The sequence below is a fragment of the Engystomops pustulosus genome, chromosome 7 (genome assembly GCF_040894005.1).
Source record: "Engystomops pustulosus chromosome 7, aEngPut4.maternal, whole genome shotgun sequence".
NCBI lineage: Eukaryota > Metazoa > Chordata > Amphibia > Anura > Leptodactylidae > Engystomops > Engystomops pustulosus.
In genome coordinates, this window is record NC_092417.1 from 66,797,119 (window position 1) to 66,823,943 (window position 26,825).

General features: G+C 38.2%; 1 long non-coding RNA gene across 1 annotated transcript; it reads left to right on the forward strand.

The window, feature by feature from the left end:
• The first annotated feature begins 206 nt into the window (after positions 1 to 206).
• On the forward strand, positions 207 to 19,731 carry LOC140068802 (uncharacterized). The gene is made up of 3 exons (XR_011848571.1): positions 207 to 504; positions 19,237 to 19,299; positions 19,437 to 19,731. It is a non-coding gene; the product is annotated as an uncharacterized lncRNA (long non-coding RNA).
• The last annotated feature ends 7,094 nt before the right edge of the window (positions 19,732 to 26,825 follow it).

A 26,825-nucleotide genomic window follows, 5' to 3' on the forward strand; every position in this document is an offset into this window, starting at 1 on the left:
AATATCAAGTTGAGCTCTTGCTGTAGATTATCACCTATTTTATTTTATTGCAGTGATTTTAGAAATAACATAAAATTGCAATGTGTCACAAGCTGTGCTTTTTCTCATCTATGCACTGCACTACAGATTCTGATATGCACTTCATGTAATCTAGCTCTGCTATACTCCTGTGTCAGTCTTGCCACATTACAGACTGGACTAGACAGCTGCTAAACAGTTTAACTGCTTCTGATCAACACTGCTATTAGAAATTATTTTCTGGCAATGAATGATAATAACATATCTGTTAGGAGTGTGGCAAGGGGGAGAGGGAGGACAGACCGGACCATGAACCCTAAGCTGAGCTCCCAAAGCTGTCACCTACCTACTTGACTCACATGGCCTAAAGGTGGCACGGGACAACCACAAGGATGGTCCCTCCCTAGGCCACTGTGCAGACACAGAACAAGAAAAGCAAACAAACAACACAGAAGAATCACGAGCGGTCCGAGTCACAAAAAGAAAGTAGGTACAGAACAGAATTAAAGTCCAGAATGGGATAGCCGAGGATACACCTCTATAGACTTGTAGTGTTACTTGGTTGTTTCTGGTTTTGTTCCTGCTTTATACTTGGCTATTTACTGCTTTTCTGGTAAAGACCATTGGGTTCACTTTTTCCTATGCTCCAGTCCTGCTATAATGAGTATGCACTAGGTCGTGCACACATGATTCATGATTATTACAAATAAGTTATTTTAACAGTGATTACAGTATCGTTTTGATTCTATGACCTCTATCCTATGATGAAAATCTTCCAGTTGCTCATTTTTCCTGCTGGTTTTAAACGTGGTCTACTTGAGAAGCTAAACTTTCAACTATGCTATACACAACTTGAAACTTGGCTCTGCTGAGCCCTTACTCCTTGGTTTTGGACTACAGGCGGTCCCCTACTTAAGAACACTCGACTTACATACGACCCCTAGTTACAAACGGACCTCTGGATATTGGTAATTTATTGTACTTTAGTCCTAGGCTACAATGATCAGCTATAACAGTTATCACAGGTGTCTGTAATGAAGCTTTAGTGTTAATATTGATTCTTATGACAACCCAACAATTTTAAAATCCAATTGTCACAGAGACCAAAAAAGTTCTGGCTGGGGTTACAATGATAAAGTATACAGTTCCGACTTACATACAAATTCAACATAATAACAAACCTACAGACCCTATCTTGTATGTAACCCGGGGACTGCCTGTATATGGTTTATCCTATTAATTGTTTCTTTTTTTACTCCTATGTTGTGGTCACTGATGTCACAAAAAACAATGTCAGAGCTTTTTTTTACTGTTTTCCAGTCCAGAGAGATCTAAATGAATCTTGTCATTGGTCATTGGCAGTTGAAGAACCACACACAGTAACCAAGTATCCAGGCAGGGAGAGCTTAGTAATACTACTAGTCAATGCGGGGGTGGGGTATATCAACCTCATGTATCATATGTATATGATAAACAAATCGAAAACATTGTATTGAATTGTTATGAATATTTTTAGCCTGGAAATGGTATTACCGCTCTACCTGACAACCAGATACAATTTGATCTTAGCAGTCTATTCCAGTTAGCAATGTATTTGGACCATGGCCTAATTGCCAGCATATTACATTTTAACTCCTGTGTCAGGTTGTGGCATGACAAAATCATACTGCTTCAGCATATCAATATGTGTGCGTTTTGGCACTGAGCTTAATTTCTATGCTGCATATTATATTTTTACTTCTGGCAAAAACACTGGACTACTCCTTCCTGCTTTCCGGTTCCTTCAAGTCTAGTTCTTGACTTCTAGTACTCTCTAGTCTGCTAGAGATCTGGCCATGCTTTACTCCTGGAATATACTTAAAGGGGTATTCATTTCAGCAATCTCATTGTTTGCATTATAAAACTTTATACAACTTTCCAATATACTTTTAGTATCAATTTCTAGTACATATTTCTAGATCTCTGCTTGCTGTAATTCTATAGAAATCTTCTATGTCTAATACCAGTGGACATAAATCTGACCATGGTCACTCAGGTGCAATGCTCATTATATCACACAGCTCTGATTACTCTCTATGAAACTAACGAGCTGTGCACCTGTGTGACCATGGTCAGATTTCTATTCACTGGTAGTAAAAATAGCAGATTTCTATAGAATGACAGCAAGCAGAGATCTAGAAATCTGTTAGGAATTGATACAGAAAGTATACAGGAAAATGATATAACTTTATATAATACAAACAATAACATTAATTTGCTGAAAAGGGAATACCCCCTTTAACATTGTTCTCCTGGTACGTCCTGACTCCATTTGGATTATGTTTCTGGTCACTTATGCTAGGTCTTTTCTGTACAATGACTTTTTCCTGGCCACTCCTTTTGGCATCATGTGTTCCTCACCTTGGTTCTTTTACCAGGTTTTGTTACTGTCCAGTCATCATAGCTGTGTCCAAATGATGAATAGTTAGTGAATTACAACCTTGGGATCCTCTTGTGGCAAAGTTCAAACCTGATTAAGTTTTATGGTACAAAAAGATCCACTCTAAAGGAAACCTACCACTTAAAAGTGGTAGTTCTAAGACACATATACATGGCACCAGTTCAGGGTGAGCTGGTGCCGGAGCATATTTTCATTAGTAGAATAAACCGCTGTATCACCAATTTATAAGTTATATTAACATTTATCTTGGTGCACCGCCCCTGCGTGCGCCGGATTCTGAAGTGCTGGAGGGCCGGTGACATCACCTAGCTCTCCGGCACATGCATGCCTGCGCAACTTCGCACGGGGAAACAGGCCGTGCTAAGTTGCGCAGGCGTGCGTGTGCTGGAGAGCTCATATGTTTGAAAGAAAACCACAAAATTATTATGTGTATTTTACTTTATATTAGGATTTTGGCATAGTCGATCAGGACTCATCATCTTCAGAGCATATCTCATGTATGGCAAATGACAACTTGTTTAATTTAGCCATCAGCATAACTCCTGCTTGAAAATTTGCTTTGTTACTTCAAATTACAATCAAACCAACTGTATCTTGACTATTCCCTCAAATTCCACTCTTCAATAAACTTCTTAAAAGGACTTTTTCCCTGATGTGTTGTTATAACTATGTTTCAATAACCTCCAAGGCCCTATTCAATCAAGTTTTTGTACAGCTCATTGAATGGACACTTCTCTCACTAAGGGAAGTAATGACCTTTAACACCGCTATGTCCCATGACCTCTACTTAATCCTTAGCATCCTTGACCTTTAAAGAGTTTTAACTCTTACTTTACATGATTTTACATTAAATTTCAGTTTCTTCCCTTTTTTAGACTTCCATTTATAACGCGTGACTGTGAATATGATAAAGTTCTATAGAAACAAATTTAAGTTGAGCAATTGGGACTTCTCATTCATTTGTACTGCATTGCTGCCTGTATTTCCTGTTGTTGTACTATATCTTTCTTTACCTTATAAGAAATTAATGACTTATCTAGTTATGTCTGATTTGGCATAAATCGGTAAAATACAGCTGAGATCAGTGTTTCATTCATCTGTTATATACAAGAGTTTGTTTTTATGACAGGATTCTATTACGTAAGTTGTGCCAGTTTGCATCTAAAATGAGTTGCACCCTATCAATAAAAAGTTTTTTAGTCCTTTTTAGATACAATTAGCATCACAAAAAAGGTTCGTCCTAGAAAAATGGGATGGCGGTTTTTAGGGAATTCAAGCACATTTTTCTGCTGTAAACTAAGCCAACTAAAAAGTGGTACAAGTGTAAGAGAAAGAAAAAGTAAGATGAGACCAGTAGTTTGACCAGTAGAATGATTTGCTTTAAAAAACATTAATATTTATATAACTGTCATTTCAGATGATTTTTGGGGGGTGTGTTTTAAACATTTTTCACTTTTAGTTACAGTGTTGCTCTGCTGCCGATGTGCTCTCTGAAAATCATTCTCTCTCTCTGTTTAATACACAGCTGTGACCAGTGCGTGTTAACCCTTTCTGCTTTCTACCTGGCTGTAGTCTCATATGAGCAATATTTTCAAATATCAAGCTGAAAGTGAAGGGGTTAATCCTTTCTTCTACACGATGTTTAAACCCACACAGGGAGATTAGATGTAAGTTCAGAGTCAGCTCCATAGACACATTGACACACACTATACAGGATGTAATACAGATCTTTATGGGAGGGAACTGTGGAGCCAGATATTTTACAAAGTAAGCAGAATTTTTTAATGAAGTATATAACAGAAATTTTCACAACACCTCCCCCTTAACAATATTAAAAATGATCTTAAATCACAGTTACTATTTAACAAAGAAAACCAATAAAACTCATCATTTTAGTTTTATAAAGGAATATTTAAAAATGCATATCCATCACAAAAGTAATATCTGATGCGTTTCTAACAAAAAACTGTACTCAGTTATTGTAAGTTAAACAAAGTGTTTTTTGAATTAAATTAAAAGGCCTTTGACTGTCTTTGTTGTTCAATGACCAGTCTCAGGATAATGTTTAGGAACATACAAATGTAACATAAATGGCTTAACCTTTTAAACATATGTCATAACCACTTTAGTTGATACAGAAAAGTGCCCTTTTTGTGTGATAACAATAACCAGTGCTCATTGGTATAGCGCAATAGTGACAAATAGTAAAACATATAGTAAATCCCTTGTGCTTTCTTATGGCAACCCCTTATTTGCCCTCTTCTCCTATTTACTGCATTTAAATACTCAGATCAGTCCCTACGCTCATCATTGCCTGGCATCCACAGGATAGCTTATTAAAAGGCCAACCTGGAAAGCAGTCAAGAACCGATCACACCTGGTCAAGGGCTACCTAAGGCAGTTTCTGATCTCTGATAAATAATTTTACTGGCATAAACTATGCCAACAAATTATAAGTGTAAAGTGTAACCACACCAGACAGTGACAGACACTAGTCTAATGAAGTTTAAGTCTAACTAAAGGGCAATACAAGGTCTGTTGGTTTAGAAAATAAATATTGGATTTTATCCAGAGATGGGTAGTGTGGGGAATTGCTCTGGTAGTTGACTGGTAGCAGTGCAGGAAGCAGGGACACACGCCGGTTTAAAGTCCAATTTAAGTGTTTATTCACACTTGCAAAACAGAACACAACTTCAGCCTTGGCTTAGGCACATGCAAAAAACATTACAAAAGTAATTCCTGCCCGGCTAGGCGCTGTATAATACATTTGACGAACCCTAGCTATCCGGGTACCAGGCTGCCTGGCACCCGCTCTTGGCCAGCAGTAAGACAGGAGACCCTCAGTTACCTTTGCTGTGAGAATGCAATCTCGCTTTCAGCTCTCCAGGTAGGGCCTCTCCTACTGCTTCTGGCCTGCAGACTAAATCAGGCCCTAACGAGGCCTGTGGGCAATTCACAAACCCAGGACCGAAGCCCGGGTGGAGTAGGAGTCCCACTACCAGCTTACCCCTACTCCATAATAAGCAGGCCCAGTACGGACATTACAAATGTGTCTGTGTTAGCTAGGCCAACACAGACAAAACAGACTATTCCTGCTTATCATGTCTGCATTAACCCTTGGGTTACTGCAGACAAACCCAGGGCTTTTACCACATACATTTCATTTGCCTGTAGGACAGATAGCGGTTTTCCCACACAATACCTCTTACTTTCTCACAGTAGTCATAATTAGCCTTGTATCATATAAATCCTGCAGGAGACTGCAGTGAATAGTGGCTTAGGTTTTGTGGTATGGAAGATGTTAAACACATTGGCGGCTTTTCCCCATACACCCCTTGCTTTGAACATGGAAAATTCTGCAAAAAAAAACCTCTGTGTATGCAAAACCTTTTTACTTTTACTTTTTTTAAAAAAAAAAGGGGGAAAAAAGTGTCCAGTGGTTTCTGCCTTTTTCTACTCCAAAAAGCTAATAAAACATGCCCCTCATTCTGTTAAGGTAAAATCTGTCTTAAATGAGATGCATCAAATTTTGTCAAGAGCTGTGGCAAAAAAACTGGATCAATGCAGCAGGTTTTTCTGGAGTATTCCTTTCAGTATTGCAAAAGATTATAAATAGAGATGAGCGAGCACTAAAATGCTCGAGTGCTCGTTATTCGAGACGAACTTTTCCAGATGCTCGAGTGCTCGTCTCGAATAACGAGCCCCATTGAAGTCAATGGGAGACTCGAGCATTTTTCAAAGGGACCATGGTTCGGGAATAAAATGTGTTAATTAATTGAAAAAGAATGTCTTCTGATAAGTTAGCAGATGTATGCAAACATCTGCAATCTATTCTTCACTGTTCCGCGCGTATATTATCTCCCGACAAGTTAGCAGATGTGAAGAACAGTGAAGAATAGAATAAAAACAGTGAACACAGGATCATTTAAGTGAAAAACACAGTGAAGAATAGATTGCAGATGTTCTGCACATCTGCTTACTTGTCGGGAGATACGCTGTCCCGGGATCCGCTGCTCTTCTTCCACTGAAGTCTCCCCGATGTCTCCGTGCCCCTCGATGTCTCCGTGCCCCTCGATGTCTCCCCGTGCCCCTCGATGTCTCCGTGCCCCTCGATGTCTCCGTGCCCCTCGATGTCTCCGTGCCCCTCGATGTCTCCCCGTGCCCCTCGATGTCTCCCCGTGCCCCTCGATGTCTCCCCGTGCCCCTCGATGTCTCCGTGCCCCTCGATGTCTCCGTGCCCCTCGATGTCTCCGTGCCCCTCGATGTCTCCGTGCCCCTCGATGTCTCCCCGTGCCCCGAGATGTCTCCGTGCCCCGAGATGTCTCCGTGCCCCGAGATGTCTCCGTGCCCCTCGATGTCTCCCCGTGCCCCTCGATGTCTCCCCGTGCCCCTCGATGTCTCCCCGTGCCCCTCGATGTCTCCCCGTGCCCCTCGATGTCTCCGTGCCCCGAGATGTCTCCGTGCCCCGAGATGTCTCCGTGCCCCGAGATGTCTCCGTGCCCCGAGATGTCTCCGTGCCCCTCGATGTCTCCGTGCCCCGATGTCTCCGTGCCGCTCCCTGATGTCTCCGTGCTGCCGCTGCCCCATGTCTCTGTGCTGCTCACCGTGTTCTTCACACATATATATTGTTCTTCACATACTATTTTGTTCGCACCGTTCCGCGCGTATCTTCCGACAAGTAAGCAGATGTGCCGAACATCTGTAATCTATTCTTCACTGTGTTCTTCACTGTGTTTTTCACTTAAATGATCCTGTGTTCACTGTGTTCACTGTTTTTATTCTATTCTTCATTGTTCTTCACTGTGTTTTTTTAATTAAATGCTCGATCTCGAGCAGGGGAAATACTCGTCCGAGCAACGAGCCGTCTCGAGTACCTTAATACTCGAACGAGCATCAAGCTCGGACGAGCATGTTCGCTCATCTCTAATTATAAACCATCATAAATAAAAGATCACTGAAGTAATATTTTACTCTGATCTACGAAAACAAGAGTTATGCATGTAAGCAACTGAATAAGCGGCTAACAAAACCCCCGCATCATACGACTCCTCGCCAGTTTGAGAAACAAAAAACAACCTGCACTAGCGAAAAATGTATTTTTCTTACAAAAAAAACCATTAGAGACTTATTTAAAACCTTTCTGGAGTTTTGCATTCTGGGGAATAGAAAGAACTCTCAATGTCATTTTGAAAGTAAAGTGGCTGTCACGATCCTCCTTTTCTTTTCTAGCGAGTTCTCAGGAGAGGAGCTTAGGAATTTTACTTTTTTTTAATATATTATTTCCTTTCAAAAGAATGTATCAATATAACTTCATAGAAAAGATTTACAGGGTCAAACACCAACCATAAAATGCCAACATAAATTCTGCAGTTTTGATGCATTGCTTTGATAAATGTAAAATAACTGTCTGTTAAAGAGTAAGCAGGCAAACTCTCCAGATCCAGAATATTCATGAATCAAAGGATAGATTTGTAACATGACAGCACTAAAGTGCATTCTAATTGCCAAAGGTCGCCCCATATGACTATTGGTCAGAAAATCCAATAAAGTTGTTACGACAGGGAGCAACACATCCAATGTTCTGAATGTATCTCAACTGGTTATTAGCAGAGCCGCTCAGTATTGAGTTTTTTGAGTTTGGCTGAACTTTGAACTAAAGTTTGGTTTGGGTATGTGAACATGAACACGTGCTTCCATATTTCCTAGGATCGACACTGATGTCATCAGCGGCATTTACGGGTTACCACCCGTGATTGGTGTCAACGTCAACTGCGGTTGCTACCAATGAGGGGTGAGCCCAAACACCATGCCTGAACTTCTGGATGAAGGCAGTGCTTGGGTTTGGGGACTAAAAACTACAATGGACCCTAAACCAGCCAGTTATGATGGAACCGAGTAATAAAGTGGTACAAAAGATAAATAATTCTAAACTATAAATGTCAGCTTTTTCCAGGTAAAAAAGAAACAAGACAACAGACCTTTGTTTATCATAATAGTTGCCCTGACCCAAATTTTTCAAAAGCACCAGTCCAATAACATAATCACATGTATTAATCACAAGTAATAATCTCATAATTACAAGTCCAAGCCAAACAATGTAAGTACTGGTCAGACAATAATGGGACACATTTATTTAAAATTGACTAGTGTCTAGACAAGACAGCCTTATGTTACTCCAGATTTATCAAGGTGTCTGCTGGCATAGTTTAAGACTGTCTAGTCATGCTTTGAACCTAGTGTTTGGTACAGAAAATTCTGCATTTTGTTGGGTTTCTTTGGTACAGTTTAGACCATTTTTTAGCTGCGCCCATGCCCTTTTGTGCCCTTTTTTTTCACCAGACACAAAAGTTTCTCAAAACTATCTATTGATACATTTGGTGAAGGGTTTTTAGTCGACATAATTTTATAAATCATATTGATAAATCTGCACCAAAGACAAAAATTCAGTGACTACGGATGTGATCATTGACTATGGATGTGACTTCACATGAGGTGCCAAAATCAGGGCCAAAAGAGATTGCATAATCAACTCAACAGGCTAAATTCTGCACAGAATTGCCCAAAAAGCCACAACAACTGCAGTAAAGAATGTAAGAATATCTGGACTGCATTTAGTATAATAATATATTAATAACTGCACTAACAGTAGTAAACAAAGTAACAAAAGGCATATTCCAACTCTAATAAAACAATGTAAAAATACATGGGCTGTAGTAAAACAATATATCAATGGCTGCATTAATAGTAGTAAAACAATGTAACAAAAGGAATACACCAACCTCAGTAAAACAATGTTTCAATGTTTCTTGTAAAACAATATCATAAAATTAGATTGAAAATAAGCAGATAATGTAACAAATGGCATACCAACTTTGGTAAACCAATCTAAATATATTCATATTAACCTTGGTAATGCAATATAACAATTACCACATTGAAGCCAATAATATGTTGTTAGAATAGATAAATTGAACCAGATATACTATGAAATCACTGTAGAACGATAGAATCTCTGTGACCTAAAACTGTTTTCCCATTACTTATAGCTCTTCCCTTTTCTAACTAATAAAAGTGAGGCATTCTTCATGGTACATCGATGTTTCCTGACTCATTAAAACATCCCAGCTTTAACTTGGATGATTATCATTAAAGGCTATGAAGTAAATTGGAGCAAGATTTCACACTGAAAATATAATGTGCAGATTAAAATCTGAGCTGCGTATTGAAAATCATTTAAGGGATACATAGCCCTTGCCTATTGCATAATGAATAATGTAATTTGGTAAATTAAAACGACTTGTCCCAATTTTCTTTGTGAACATCAGATGCTGGAGAATTACTTTATCAATAAATGCAATCAGCTTCTACTGCTGGAATTTCATACTTTATGGTCTTATGCTATGGCAGCAATGAAAATATCTCCTTAACAGCTAATCTACAGAAGACATTGCCTGATAGGAGGCATATGTTATTGTCTGCCATTCAAGAGGCCATTTCGTACTCTCTCTTCTTTATATTCAACTCTACAAAGTATATTCCAGTAGGATGGGATGCTTGGCGTTTTATGTTTTTTACTATATGGGCCTCCTGCAAAACCTCCTGACACAGGATCAAGAACGTATCACGGACACAGCAACGGGACGAAGATCACGCTTGAATCTAGCACAGGAGGACGTATGGTGATGCAAGGAGTCGGGGATATCTTTTATTTTCAATCTACAAGAAGGTGGTGAGAGTTTCCCATTGTTGATAATACCATAAGGAGTAGAGCACTAACTTTACAAATTTGGACTTTGTGACTTTTCTGGCTTATATGGGAGAATGCCGTGTTAGTGGCTCCTCCAATTTTTATATGTATTTCTAGTTCTCCCTTTTTTCCGGATTTTATTTATTTTATGCTTTGTTATATGGCCACGGTAAAAGTAAAGGGAATCTGTCAGTGTTTTTGAACATGCAGACAGTGCTCGGTATTAGAGATTTATGTAATCGTACCTTTGTGTATGTTGTTGGTAGCAGGTGGTCTCGGAAAAGTGAACTACCCAAGGCTGCAGCTTTTACTAGGCCTATAGGTGGCCTTTCTGCTCAGTGCATTGAGTTGCTCCAAAGCCCCTACTCTCTGCTCTGAGTGCGTGTTCAGCCAGGAGACTGAAGAGGGGAGAGAAGTACAGAGATCAGAAAGCTCTTAAAAAATTCTATAGTACAAGTGGATAAATCCCCGGCCAGCGCGAATGGGTGAGCTGGAAAGAAAGGTACTAGCTTCATCTCCCATTCCTGTAACTGAGTGCACAGGTGCCTTTTTGATTGATACCAGAGTATGGACTGGTGACACATTTTTCCAAGCTAGAGGTATCAAGAAAACATTGGAGCACCAAGCAGCAGGAACAGAGGGTTCTGCAGTTTTGCATAGTCCAAGACAACTGACCAAATTAGCTTCAAAGGTAATAAATAGAGATGAGCGAACATGCTCGTCCGAGCTTGATGCTCGGTCGAGCATTAGGGTACTCGAGACGGCTCGTTGCTCGGACGAGTATTTCCCCTGCTCGAGATCGAGCATTTAATTAAAAAAAACACAGTGAAGAACAATGAAGAATAGAATAAAAACAGTGAACACAGGATCATTTAAGATAAAAACACAGTGCAGAACACAGTGCAGAATAGATTACAGATGTTCGGCACATCTGCTTACTTGTCGGGAGATACGCGCGGAACGGCGCGAACAAAATAGCATGTGAAGAACAATATATATGTGTGAAGAACACATTGCAGATGTATTTAAACATCTGCAATGTGTTCTTCACACACATATATATTGTTCTTCACATGCTATTTTGTTCGCGCCGTTCCGCGCGTATCTCCCGACAAGTAAGCAGATGTGCCGAACATCTGTAATCTATTCTGCACTGTGTTCTGCACTGTGTTTTTATCTTAAATGATCCTGTGTTCACTGTGTTCACTGTGTTCACTGTTTTTATTCTATTCTTCACTGTTCTTTACATCTGCTAACTTGTCGGGAGATAATATACGCGCGGAACAGTGAAGAATAGATCGCAGATGTTTGCAAATTATCAGAAGACATTATTTTTCAATTAAATAACACATTTTATTCCTGAACCATGGTCCCTTTGAAAAATGCTCGGGTCTCCCATTGACTTCAATGGGGCTCGTTACTCGAAACGAGCACTCGAGCATCTGGAAATGTTCGGCTCGAGTAACGAGCACCCGAGCATTTTAGTGCTCGCTCATCTCTAGTAATAAACCATTTAAAAAAAATTAAAAAAACACCTACAAATACTTACCCATTCTTCTCTTGATGGTGATCCCAACACTGCCCGTTGCTCATCTTGACACCCAGGGATCACCTAGGTTATAATTAGCAGCATCAAGCACGGGGACAAGAAGTTCGGCTAATTAAGCACGCCCTGCACCTCCCTCTCCCATGCTATAAGCATCAGAGAGAGAAGTGACATCACTCGCAGGACATCTCTCGCATGACGTCAGAGTGCTGAGCGCTGTAAATCTTGTCCTCATGCTCTGTTATGCTAATTATAATTATCTTTTCTGGATGATCTTGGAGTGTCAAGCTTACCGAAGGACAGTGCTGGGATAAACATCAAGAGAAGCATGGGTGAGTATTTGTAGGTGCTTTTTATTTATTTTTTAAATGGTTAATTTCCTTTAATCATTAACATTAAGGCTGGCATCTATCTGTAAAAGCAAATATTTTCTTACTGGGAGGGAAATCATATGATGTAAATTTTCTCTATCCAGCATCATCTGACTGTGTATTTATTGTAATTCATTGCAGACTCCTGTTTTCCCCTCATTACAGTCTTACATTTGTCGTGGCAGGAAGCACTTTAGGCACTGAGTTGTGGTTTTTACATCTGCATTCCTTTTATCTATTTTTATTTCGAGAAATAATTAGTGGTAATGAGCGGCCCCACTTAATTTGTCGTATAGCCGAGTACATCATGACCCAAACTTAAAAATCCTTCTCGGGCCCGGGATCTGGTACCAAACTCAGACCAAGACCGCACCCCTAGTAATCCGCAATTAGTGCTGGTACCAATCGAGGGTGTGAAATGTTAAAATGCCGCTGGCAAAAGCACCAGTCCATATTTAAATTGTTGCAGTGTGTGCACACCAGTACCAATATGTCTGCAAGCTGTGTGTCACCATTTTGCCATCATAAATGCCAGCATACACTAGATCAATTGAAATTTTGCCGGTGACTTTGGTGCCATTTAATAAGGGTTGAGCTGAACCCTAACTTGGACTTATTAAGCCCAGGGTTGGGTCCAGGGTAATCGAATTGGAAATGTTTGAGACAAACCACAACTTTGTTTCCGGTCATCCACAATAATTGGTAATTTCCCAGATATCCAGATACATGATCAGTCAAACATGTGCCCTGCACCTTCTGCTATTGCTACTCATCCACATTTATAACATAAAAACTGATTCAATTTCCAGATCTCAATCATCAGTTATTTTGCATGACATTTAGCAGGTTAATAACTTGGCACGTCAAAAGACTTTAAATTAGACTAATTAAAATGTTAAATCCATGATAATAGAAGCACATTACATCAGTGAAGTTTTATAAGCAGGTCCTGGGGATAAACCCTTGTATGACAATCAGCAGCAGAATGTATCCCCTGTTTGCCTCTGTTCAGTCAGCTTATCTACACAGGGTCGGTGTCAAGTACGTCTATGTGGGCAGTGCTAAGCATTGGACTATAGTGCTTTTGGAACACATGGGGGGGGACATATATCATAGTTCTGTCTCTCTGTGGTGAATTTTTGAGACATTTGGCAGCTAGTTTTTGCACCTTATGTATGATCATGTCTTTTTACTTGTGATACATGTTCAGTTTTACTTATCCTGGCAGGTGCAAATTTTGGCTTCTTGTTAAGACTTTTTGTTGCAAATGTCTCAAATCCACATTGACAAAAGCCACGTGAGGGGATTATATACAGGAGCGGACACTACTGTTTATTTGGGATTTGAGGCTGTTTCCTGCATTTTTAATCGCTGTAGTCACACCCCAGGGAGATGATGACATATGAGGCTGCGGTCACACGTTGCATTTTGAAACATATGACAACAGCTGAGGAGAGGTGATTTGCCTAATTACATTACTGTTAACATTTGCATTTACAAAACGCATAGTAAACACAATGTAAACACATGCATTTACATCGCATTTATATAGCTTTTTGTAAACTCGGATGTTAACAGTAATGTAATAGGGCAAATCACCTCTCCTCAGCTGTTGTAATTGTTTTCAAAAATGCAATTAAAGCGCAATTCAAATGCTATGTGTGACCTCACCCTTAGAAGTAACCAATAAATGAAAAAAAATGTAAATGCAAAAAATGTCAGAATTTAAAAAAAACAGGTGACTGTACAAAATTTGAAACATTTAAAGCATGTGAAATAATTCCAATTTACATGTTCAAATAGGGTGCATGAAAAAAATCCTTCCTTTGCACCTGCCCTGGACAAGGTGCAGATTTGCACCTAAAAAGTCGCAAAAATAAACAAAAAAAGTGATACATAAATGAAAAGGAACATCTGGAAAACAATGATACATAAGGCACTGCACAAGGTGCACTTGAAAAATGAGTAAAATGTCTCAAAAACAACAAAAGTCGCAAAAATGAGACAGTTTGACTAGCAGAAATAATGATACATGTCCCCCATGGTCTCAATAATGATCCAGTGCAGGTTATTAAGAAGGAAAACGACAGATACAGTGGGCGTACAACCCAGGGATAACTCGTGGTGAATGATTGCAGTCTAAAAACCTACTGCAACCCCCTTCTGGGGATAATTTTTTTTCTTGGGAATACATTTCAGTGACTGCATGTTTAAAGGACATCACTGGAGCTAGCTTTAAGACCAAAACTGCTCCTATCTGCTATTTTACCTCTATAGGAACAGGTGGGGGATCCAAACCCTTTCTTCTTCCCTGCCCTGTTACACATTGCCTAATGAAAGTGAATCCACTATTCACGCACAGGTATAAACAAGCTATCTAACCAGCCCATTCTGTCTAACCCACCGTTATCTTTATACAGATTCTTCCAGAAGCAAAAGCCTAGGTTAAGCAGAGAAGCCGGGAGCCTGCATGCAGATTTTTGTGAGCTGTTATTGTAAGCCCCTTACGTGAAATATTAGATTTTTTTACACAGCAGGCTACAGTGTGTATGCTTATCATTTCTTAGAAAGCAACAATATGGAATAAATACTGACTCAGCTTTCGGAGAGAAGGAAAGATCTGAATGGGATATTCCCCCTAATAAGGTGTTCCCCTTTATAGGTGTATTAGAGAGTTGAGCCCTGGTTTATACTTAATTTGCGGTTTATTGAAGACTGAACTTCAATCAGGTGCCATATCCAGTTAATTGTACTAGCTGTATTTTTTTCTAATTATTTTTGAGATAAACTATATTGATGTATAATGTTGTATAATACTGTAATGTTGTGATAGTTGTGTCAGTTGCACCGTAACTGCTTATTTATAAATGTTTGATCACCATTAGTAATTTAAAGCATATCCTTTCAATGCATCTCTGAACAGTGGAGAGTATACCTTTTTTAAATATGGGGACACTTTATTTCTCAGGAGCATGCATGACATGCGCACTATGTGTAATGAATCTATCATGCATGACATGCGCAATACAGTTTCTGCTCTCCATTACATTTTGATGACATGCACAGTAGCTATGAGGACGCGAGTAGCGTCTGGTTTTGTTTAATCCGGCCAGAAGCAGGTTCACACCCAGGAGCCAACATCGCTAGGCTGGTATCACAATTGACATGTTGCTGGACGTGGAATAAACACTATACTATACTGTAGTGCTGCATTTTCTCTTTTGGATACCTATCTATCTATCTATCTATCTATCTATCTATCTATCTATCCATCTAGCCATATATACATGCCAAAGTATCTAGCAGCACCCTCAATCACATCAGGTGCTCACGCTCCACCAGTAAATAGAATTAAAGTACTCTGGATGAATACAGTAACCCCACATTTTTCTACTGAACTATTGGCATGCTTCCATTTTTTGATTCTATCTATCTCCGTTATCTTTGCTTCAGTATTTGAGTAAATTAGATTTGGGAGCCGTAACATTTGTCTCTTTAAAGAGGTCATTACAATGTTTCTAAGATGAAGCTGCTGTGAGAGAATGCAGTGAACTTTCCAAAATAATGCATGATGCATGAAAATAATTTAGCATTAATGTTGCCTGTTTTAAATATAGAGCCTATTAAAGGCAAAATAAATGGTGTATGTGCCATATTAAGAGGGAGAATTAATTACAAAGATGCTTTAGAGTAAACAGCTTAAGCCTGGAATCCTCATATGTAACAGAGGAATGCATTTTAATAAGCTTCACATTATCTGTGCAAATAGAAAACAATGTTAATTCATTCATGCCTCATCAGCATGCACTTCATTAATGCTCATTTAATAGCCGGCCAACCCCACCGCAATCAGAGACTGCAATAAGCAGGAGGATGAAATTTCATGCTCGCCCTGATGGGAAGAAAATGAATTTGTTTCCAGAGAGCTCTTTCCTCAATGCGATACACACGAGATATAAACACAAGATAACATTCGCTGGATGGCAACGAGCCACCAGATAAATATGTGAACCCCTGAACTTTCATTGTTATCATGTATCAGAGGATTTTTAATAACAAAGCAAATGGAATAACTAATGGATGTCAAGATTATTTAATATTATAATGGTATTGGTACAAAAGATCAGAAATTCTGTCAATATGTATGGAACATCAATGCATTAAATTTAAGAAATCAAATTGAAAAATCAATTGTGCTAAATTGCATTAATGTATAGCACTTGTAGTATTGTATAGTAGTTTAATATTCTTCCTATACACAGGGGCAGTCTATTTGATCAGGGAATGTGTATGCACAGTCCTATAAGAGTTCTGGCATGCTGCACCAATCAGATTCTGAGATTCCTGCTTGGCTACTATACATTTGCTGGATATGACTTGTCTCTTTAGATCATTTTATGTATTCTGTTATACTCTGCTGTATTTGTTGTGATCATAACTCCGAACCTTGCCTATTCTTCTATTTCTGTTATACTTTGCTGTATTTGCTGCGATCCTAACTCTGAAACCTTGCCTATTCTTCTATTTCTGTTATACTTTGCTGTATTTGCTGCGGTCCTAACTCTGAAACCTTGACTATTCTTCTATTTAACAATTTTGAACCTTGCTGCCAAATAGGTTTTTACCTACTTTGTCTGACTTTACCTTATTGCTTGCTTTACATCTGTTTGTTTGTCTTTCTTTTCTGTAATCTTACCAGTGTAGTGACAGCAGCAAAGTTGTTAATTGTGCTTTAATGCAGGACTGGCAGGGACAAAGATTTTTCGGTGCAGCTTGTAAGTACTTTGTATGTTATATGGTGCCACTAAAATGTACAATTTCTCCAACAGAAAACAAATCATTATATGTCTCTCTGAACAGAAATATAAAAAGGTAAATGGGCTGCAGCATTAAGATGATAAATTCTGGTGCAATACAACATTGTTGGTTTCTACTTTAGACCTAGTTTTATTTGGGCTATCCTGTGTGCCAGAAATTTTGGTACACAGACAAATTTCCAATGGCCATGCTCCTTTTCAATGAGGTCATGCCCATTCCCTGAAGGCAACACCCCTTAGTGAGACAAGTCAAAAATTGCCAAAAAAGGGATCTAATAGCTCTGATAAATGTTGTGCAAGGAATTTAAGACTAGCTTTTTTTTAGGAAAATCCGCCACAATTCTGGAACAAGTGTGAGAATGTGTATAATACTTCTATCAGCACATGGATGTGTGAATTTTTGTTTACTTCCATCCATTGTGAATAAACAACATCAACCTATCTTTAACATAATGCTGTTTAGGAATCCCTAGCCGTTACCACAGAGATAAAGAGTTTTTGAACAAAACTCTAGTAGTGATAAGATAAAACAAAAGAAGTAGATGCCATTCAGTCTTGTTGCTAACTGGGAAATGAATATACAAATAAGTTTTTCAGGGTGTAAAAAGGAAAACTTCCTCTGTGTTACCTTAAATAAGGCAGCTTCCTCTACCGCTAGGCTTCTCTTTCAAAAAAAACTTGTGACATAACATAGGATAATAGAAGTTGCAGACTCACAATTGTAGACACCACTGCTTTAATATCATTACATCTTGCCAATACAGTAAAGGGAATCAGTTTGAATAGGTGAGGGACCTTTGATGTTGGTCAAGGAAGAAACTTAAGTCTAGGTCGGCACGGTGGCTTTCCACCAAAAGTAAGCAGAATAGATATACATTTTTAGGCCATATGTACACAAATCTGTGTACTTGACCTTTGTTTGCAGCACAGGAATAGGACTTGCTTTATAATTGCATTGGCCAGGGGCATGAGCCAATAGAAACTAACAGGGACACGTATCAGCTGTTGAAACAACAGTTAGCACAAGCTCAAAAAACTGTTCATGGGCATGAGGCCTTATTGTGCATTGTTTCCATTTATCCCATTTTAGTTTGTTTAATGTGTTCCTTTTCTTGAATTGACTTTCCACTGTCGAAGAGTTACTTAGCAGTAAGTATATCACATGTTCAGAGAGAACTTTGGAATCTGCTCCCAGCGTAAATCATTAAATAATCCATTAAGTCTTCAGATAAAAACAGAAGACATTGCAAGCAACTCAAGGGCTTAATTGGTTAATCACCAGTAGGACAAACATATGTTCCCTTTAGAGGAGACACAACATACTGTGAAACTCATTTTTGGACTAGACAGAGCTGTGAGGTCACTTTGAGCACAAGCTGTTAGTTTCTGCAAACACTCACGTAAATATAGCTATTTTCTATGGAGCGCAGTGCATCTGTTCTAAGAGAAAAGAAAGAAACTAAGTTGGATCTTTAAAGGAGACTGATTACTCCAACCAGGGCAGTTTCTTGGCCATTTGGACAACAGAGCCTGTGTCACAAAGTGCCCCACCTTTCCCATGTAAATAATGTTGACAGCATAAATAAGGAGGCTTCATAACGAGGCTACATTTACATTGTGTTTTTGCCCTCCTTCTTTCTGTTGTCCAAAGACAGAAAAAGACAGAAAAAAGACCAGTCTCCAACTGAGCTGTAGGTAGTTCCCAGCATAATGGTGCCACTAAAAAGTTTCACCTGTTCTAGGACACTGTTGTACAAAGTACTTATACCAAATAGATTTTTTTTATTACATATTAAAATAACATGCCCCTTTGTAGCTGGGAAAGTCCAGAAAAGATGGTACTGGACTTCTAGGATATGGGTGGAGGTGTGCTTCAGTGAACTTCAGTTTGCAACAATGGAAAGTACAGGTTATTTCTTTTTGTTTTAGAGGCATAGTATATAAACAATAATAAATAATAACTTTGAAAAAAAATACCTACATTTACAAGCTTATCCTTCACCACAAGGTCATCCGTCTCAAGTTTTTCTGTATTGTGCTTATTTTTCACTTACAAGCACTATTGATTCAGTCTTTTGTAGAGAGTATATGAACATGTTGTGTCCCAGTACTGTAAGCCCTGGTTTGGTGTTCTGAATATTTAGTAGAAAAAGTTTTTAATAAAGCAGAAAAAAATAACAGTTTGTCTTAAAGAACAAATCTTTAAAAGTTATCCAGCAACTCTCCCATTATCCAGGAACTATTTTGGGTTTGTATGTGGAAATTACTTGTAAATGTTAACCCATATTTTTCTTTAGTTATGTCCTAGGCATTTTCTCCCAAGAACTGCTACAGTGACACCTGGACAGACTGGACTTGAGGTATGATATAGAAACAACAAATCTTTAATTTCAATTTGATGGCTAATATTTCGTACAATTTTGGGGTAGTTTCTTGTCATTTTTGCCCTTTTTGTGACAATATTTAGTCATAATTCTTTTATCTTTCTTATATTCAGCTATTCTAGATTTGAAGATCCTTGTGACCTGCCAGGGGAATTGAACACCTTTCCTTACAGGATTCCTCATCTTTCCTTTGTTGTACATGTATATGTTTTATTTCCCACTGTACGATCAGAGGAGTGCTGACATCCCGCCGTCCTGGTTGAGTCATAATTCATTCTTGCCACCTTCAAGAAAACTTCCAGAGTTACGTTTCCTGTAGAAGTTGGTCCTCATTATATTTTCGGAGATACTTTTTAACTTGGAATATTAAAGTACATTGAGCTGTGAGTCTTACTGTGCTGCTTCTTACTTTCCATACAGCAGGTTTTCTTGACAGTTTTCTAAAAGTAAACCAGGCATTTGCCAAGAAGGATGTTTACACTGATACATAAATATTTTCTACATCAGACTATAGATAGTTTTTTTGGGGGGACAAGAGTTTTTGCAAGATACATCTATGTTCATGCAATGTAATTAACTATGCATTTATTCCAAACGCATTCACGGTCAGTGAATTAATGTTTTGATTTTTACTTATTTTAATTAGTTTCTATTGTGTTATTTTTTAAAAACTAAAAGGATAGTCTATGTTACAGTTCAAGTCAAAGAAAAGAAAAGTTTTTACAAAACAGACTCAGAATTAGATGAGACAAACAGTGGCATATAGAATATTACAATCCATTTTTAGTCTAAACAATCTAGTTCACTAAAGGACAGCATTGGGTAAATGGCACAATCTGTGAATATCAATTCCTTAGCGCTGTTTGACTTACAATTACTGCATGGAGCGCTGTCACTTAGCACTTCATGCAGTAATGGAATGCCAAAGAGCCGGTGCGGGTTCAGCCTATCACTGCAGCTGAACAGCCATTGGGAAATACGGGTGTCAGCTGTAACTTAAAGCTGAAAGACCTATGTAAAACCCTTGGTTGGAGCAATTTCTGATCATGAGTGTTAACCCATTAAATGCCACAGTCAACTTGACCACAGCATTTAAATGCCTGGAGGGGGTTTCAGTGGTACAGATCGTTGGTATGGTAGCCCCTGTGTCAGATCTAAGACCACAGGGCTGTCCATAGTACATGCTTGTAATAGCCTATGTGATTTTTAATATATTGCAGATATATTTTTTAGTATCAATGTTTAAGTAGACAGGTTCCCTTTAATCTCTTGATAAACAGGGATTATCTATAGGGCAGTAAAGGCAAATGGGCAATTTATGAAAATAAGAAGCCAACCAATTTAACTAGGGTAAGATACCTGACAATGATGGAGGGTGAGAAGAGATGGCTACCTGACCCCAGCACTGGTCCATGTCCATTTGGTAATTATTTTATCTAGTAGCAAGCAGCTCTATACACTTAGTAGAAGCAGTTCCCTCATTCTGCTGTTTTCCTCCAATTTAAAAGAAAAGTAGTTTATCCACAGTAACTTGCAATGAACACTACGTAGTGTTTGAGGTAGTCTACTTCTAGCTCTGTACTCTGTGTACCCCACACAGCGTAGCTCCCAATATCAGAGGATTGGTGCATCCGTTAAGTTTCAGGCCTCCGCAGATCTGTTTTTGGTGACCTATTTTTGTGAATCTAGATTAAAACTTTGAAAACTCCTTAATTATGTAATATGGATTGATTAGGGGCACTTTTTCATGTGTATGACGTGAACCAAAGGGGAGGTTAAATGACTAGCAAGAGGACATATACAATAAAACTAATAACAACTATTCAAAGTTTGCCTTAAAGAACTCATATAATAATAAAACCTTGTGTCATTGGGGTCCGAGAAGAATCCATTAGCACTGAACTTTTTTTTTTACTGTAGTTTCATCAGGTTAGTTGGGAAGTGTATGGGAATGATTTCTCTTATGTTCTAAGCTATTCCCTTTCTCAATTTAGAGAGGTATTTAATAAGAAAATGGTTATTGAGTTTCAACTTTCTACTTTTCAAAAACTTTTTATTTTTCACTACAGAATTACAATTGACGCCATTTCCAGCTATCTGATCCTCATAACCACTTGACCACATTTCGAGGCATGAAGGATATTGAGTTGTAATTTCTTTCATTTCAACAAAAAAGATAAAATGAAAGATGTGTACATGAAATGAAAATGCTAGATTATTATCCCTGAGTATAATGAGGCGATGCTGCTTCACGTATTTGGATAAGAACCCCCTGGGTTTCTTAGTCCTTAGATCAAAGATCTAACTCTCTAAGAAGAATAAGATGTGGATGAGTGAATGCATTATTTATTTAGAAGTTATTTTTTTTGTACTTAGGTACATTCAGTAAATAAGGTAACAGGTCAACAATAGAGACCTTCAGCCGTCATATAACGTCACATGAAATCGGACAGTAACATTTCTAGAAATCTCAGAATTCATTTCTATGAGGTAAAGAGAAAGGGGTGCTGTGAAGGTTTTTAAGAAGGAAGAAGGCATGGGACGGAGAAAGGAAACAATGTGAGAAGTTTAAAAAGGAAAGAGGAAGAGAAAGCAATAAAAGTGAGGGAGGTGTTGGAAAGTTAGAAATGAGAGAGGATGAAATAACAAGGAAATCCGGTGTTAGAACAGATTGCCTGGCGCATTAGAACCTTCAAGTAGACTACATTTAAGTGACCTATTACAGTTAAGACACAATGAAGGGCACGTTATTTTTTCTGCCGGTATTAAAAGCTATTTTAATACAGTGATAGAACAGGCTGATAAACTATATAAACAATTGGAAGAGATTGAATCCAAACAAATTGAAAATATATACCCATCACCAAGGGATGCTAGATTGGTTCCGAAGTGGTTAGGAAAGGGTGGGGGTGGGAAAATTAGGAGAACTTTTACAAGATATATCTGCTAAATCCATTCATTCATACACAACTCTGCTGCACATGAACATGCCTTGGTGTCTGAAAAATCTTGTACATATTTTTCTAAAGAAACAGAACATTTCAGTGCAAATCAGCACAATCCTCAGCACAAACTGCTGCCTTCCCCTCTCTTTGGGTGTCCTTCTTTCCTTGTAACTTTTATTAATTGTGTTAAAGACAACGCAAGTACAAGTTGTACAGTAATTTGGTTCATAAAAATGCAATAAAATCTGGCCACGCAGGGCATAAGAATCTATTCTTTTCAGGTAGATACATTCGTTGCTTTTATACCAGTTTTGCATATATTTTCTTGTACTCATCACATAATAGGAATCATAGTTTTACATTAATAAAAATGACAAAAAGAAGAAAAATGAGAACAATAACTTGTACGTAGTACAATAAAACTTGACCTACACCATACATTTAGTTATATAAGTGAAGTGAAGTTATAGTTATTGAAATTTGTTTCTGCTGTAATGATTGGAGTTTCTTAGGTTTTTATTTTAAGCTGTTTTTTAGTTACTGGGCAGAATTTTTTTCATTTCGACCAATTTCTTTCCCATTTTTTACCTTGTCCAAGGTTGTTGAGATGAGTTTTTCCATAGCACAGTTGAATCTAACTTTCTCTTTTATTTCTGTTATAGTAGGAAGGGATTTACTTTTCCATTTAGAAGCAATTGCATTTCTTGTTACTGTCAGAATATGGGTTATGATAGTTACATCATTATTGGCCAGTGTCTCTAGGGTTAAAGAAAGTAGAAGAAGATAAAAAAGGGTGGGGTAATCTATACACAAGAGGTGGACCAGCACTGCCCAACAATAACCACTGATCAAAACATGCCAAAATATATATGGCATCTATATATTCATGCCTCTGTTCTTTTTGTGGCTTTTGAAAAAGGGTGGGGGTTTCCAACTTACCTCCAGCCCCGTTGTAAATTGGAAATGGCACGACACCAACCTTGTCTGCAAGGGCAAATGCAACATGAGAAAAAACGTCCAATGGTCCAGCCAGATTCCAAAGCAAATTCAATGTTTATTCGATGAGATTCTCACATTCACAGTGCAATTCCATAATCCAACTATGCGTTTCAAACAGTCAAGCCGTTCTTAGTCATAGTCTGACCATGACTAAGAACGGCTTGACCCTTTAATGAGAATCTCATTACATAAAGATTGAAGTTGGTACCCATGGGAGGTTAGTATGAGTTAGGTTTTAATCATGTTGTATATTTGGTACCAGAATATTTGGATGAGTGGCCACATCCACCATATATGCATTAGTGTGCCCACTTCTATTTCTAACATTTGTTACATGCACCTAAGGACATTTTTGACAGGCAATATGGTGCATAATACCATCTGTATAATAATATGTGTGTTCTCTACAAATTGAAGTGCAAGTAGTGGTCCTTCTCTTTTAATAAAATATTCATTTTATTAAATCCAGTAATCCAACAAAGTTTCCAATGTGTATTCAATTATTAAGCTTCTTAAAGGGCTAGAACATTTGTTTTTCATCTTTTTTTCTCATATACCTGAAAATTATTCTGGAAATATTCTGCTACTTACCTACTTACTTAACAAGGCATAGCATGAAACATATGATGAGTTAGATACTTATTGAATGGCAGAACCCTGTGAAGACTTCATGGAGACATATCTCTGGTGATACATGTTGTGCGCAGGGAGGAGAGAAAGGCTTCTTAGATAATTGGGCAACCTGGGAGCCTGAATGAATAGAGAAAATAGATCTCGTGGATAAACTATTGCAAACATGGTAAATAGGAGCAATGGAGAAAGTAAGATGAGACAATGAATCCTAACTATATTAAATGACTTCTTCTTTTACAAGTGTTGCAAAGTGTTATTGGGTATGTAAATCTATTGTGCTGGAATATTAACATTGTTTAAAGGAAATCTATCATCAAAATCCATCATGATAAACCAGGGACACTTACTCGTAGATCCAGGCACCGGCTCCTCGACGTGTTACCAGAGCCCTGCTTTGCTGCAGATTCACAGACTGATACAATGTACAAGAAGCAATCTACACTCCCACTGTGTGCTGACACTTACTGTGCTGCAGTGAGATAACATCAGACCAAGGGAAGGGGAATTATTGAGCAGGAGCAAAGAGGTAGAGAGAGACAGTTTAAAAGCCTGTGAATGTACAGCTCTGTGGTGACTGCTGCGCCTAATCCCGCCCCCTCATGAATAGTGTGTAGTGTTTCTAGTGTACAGCGTAGCAGTGTTTGTTAGCATTATCTTGGGTTTCTGATAATGCTAGCAGTGTAACACTGCTGGGACTCCAAGTGCTGTTTTTGAGGGTGACAGATTCTCTTTAAGCTGTGTTATAGTCTGCTCAGTTATAAGTTACCTACTTTGTATTATGCTACTTAAGTACATAGTACAGTTACTGACAATACAGAATGGGATATTTTATTAAAAAATATACAGTTTAGGTGGTGGTTTATGGATAATGTCAAGTTCTCTTGATCTTAAAGTATGTTGTGTTTTATACTCCAGTCATCAACTAAATTATTTGCTAAATAACTCTAGCATCACATCTGCTAGCAGCCTTCCTGCTGGTTCAGTGTCTTTAGAAAGCAGGCTTTGATCTGAACTTTTTGATCTGGTCAGAAGTACATTAAGCCACTTCTGGGTACTGTACTTCTCAGTGGTTTAATATATTATATATAAACACACACACACCTATGTATATATATATTATTCTTGTACACATTTAAAAACTAATTTAAAATGTTCATCATGATATATTTAGCAAATGTGTTAATATTCGTTATAAATCCTACATGGTTCTCGAATTGAATACAGCAGTCATCTTGGGAATAAAATTGTTGCAAATGATAGCTCAATGCTAAATAAATACTTATTTTACATTACATAATATGATGATAATAAGTTTTTAGCCTAATTGTCAAGTGAAAACTTTTCTCTGACACAGCAGGAAATGCTCTTGATCGTTTTCGACTCAGGGAACAGTCTCCTCTGAGTACTCACGCTGTTATTGTGATACCTATAAATATCACAGGAATTTTTTAGAATATGTTACAAGCTCACCTGTACAGTTCAACAACTTGCCAATTCCTGGACATTCCCCAACTGAGGGAACACACATATTTTGTCTTGTGGAGGAATACTATTGTTTCTAACTTCCTACAATTGCATCTTCATTCCATAAACACTTTATGGTCCTGATCACCTTCCAACAACTGCTATTTAAAATTCAAGCTCCTCAAGTCCCATGTGACATGTAATTTATTAATAAAGAAAAATAGAAATATCACATGGTCATAACTATTCAGACCCTTTGCTCAGTATTAAACACCTTTTGAACTTGTACAGCCATGAGTATTCTTGGGGATGATGCAATAAGTTTTTCACACCTGCAGATCCTCTCCAGTTCCCTCGGGAAGCCATTTTCAGGTCTCTCCACTTATGCTCAATTGGCTTTAGGTCAGGCCTCTGTTTGGGACCGTCAAGAATAGTCACAGAGTTTTTACTTAAGCCACTGCTTAGTTATTTTAGCTGCATGCTTAGATTGTGTCCAGCCCATGTTAACGTGGGGACAAATTATGTAGGGAAAAAACACAGGGATGGGAGTGTGTTCCAAGTACATATGCAGAAACCACAGATCTTAATGATAATGGTTTGATTTTGATCTTTGATAAAAAAAACTTTTTTTTTTTTTAATAGGGGAGGCTTACATCGGTACACTCTGTGATAAAGCATCAACTTGTGGAGGCTGCAGTGATAGTTGACATTGTAAAACTTTCTCCAATATTTCCAACTGCATCTCTGCAGCTCATCCACAATGATCTTGGGCTTCTTCTTTACCTCTCTCACCAGGGTTCTCCTCCCATGATTGCTTAGTTTGCCAGATGACAAATCGAAGTACAGTTGTGGTTAACCTAACTTCTTCAATTTAAGGATTTTAGAGGTCACTGTGCTCTTAGGAGCCTTGAGTTCTGCAGAATTTTTTTGTAACCTTGGCCAGATCTGTGCCTTGCCACAATTCTGTCTCTGAGCTCCTTGGGCAGTTTCTTAGACATCATGATAGTTATGTGCTCTGACATTCAATGTGAGATGTGAGGTCTTATATAGACAGATGTTTGCTTTTCCTAATAAAGTTCAATCTGTTTAATTAAATGTAGCTGGACTCCAATGAAGGAGAAGAAACATCTCAAGGAGAATCAGAAGGAAATCCTTCTTTTGCCTATTTCCTATTTTACTTTGTCAGACAACCCCTTTATTTTCTTACACTTTAATGAAATCTAAGGTTTTACATTCACAATTCTGTTGTCTTTTTTATAACTCTTTGCTTGTCTATCAACATAAGATTCAAAGCAGCCAAGCTATGAATACAGCTCAGCATGCCTCCAGAGTATTGATTTATATTATAAATTATGCTCCATGATGAAATTGTACTTTTTCCATAATTGTTTCATTCATTATATTACTATTTACTCTTTATGATCTTTATGTCCTGCAAAACATATTTCATACAACTTTTTT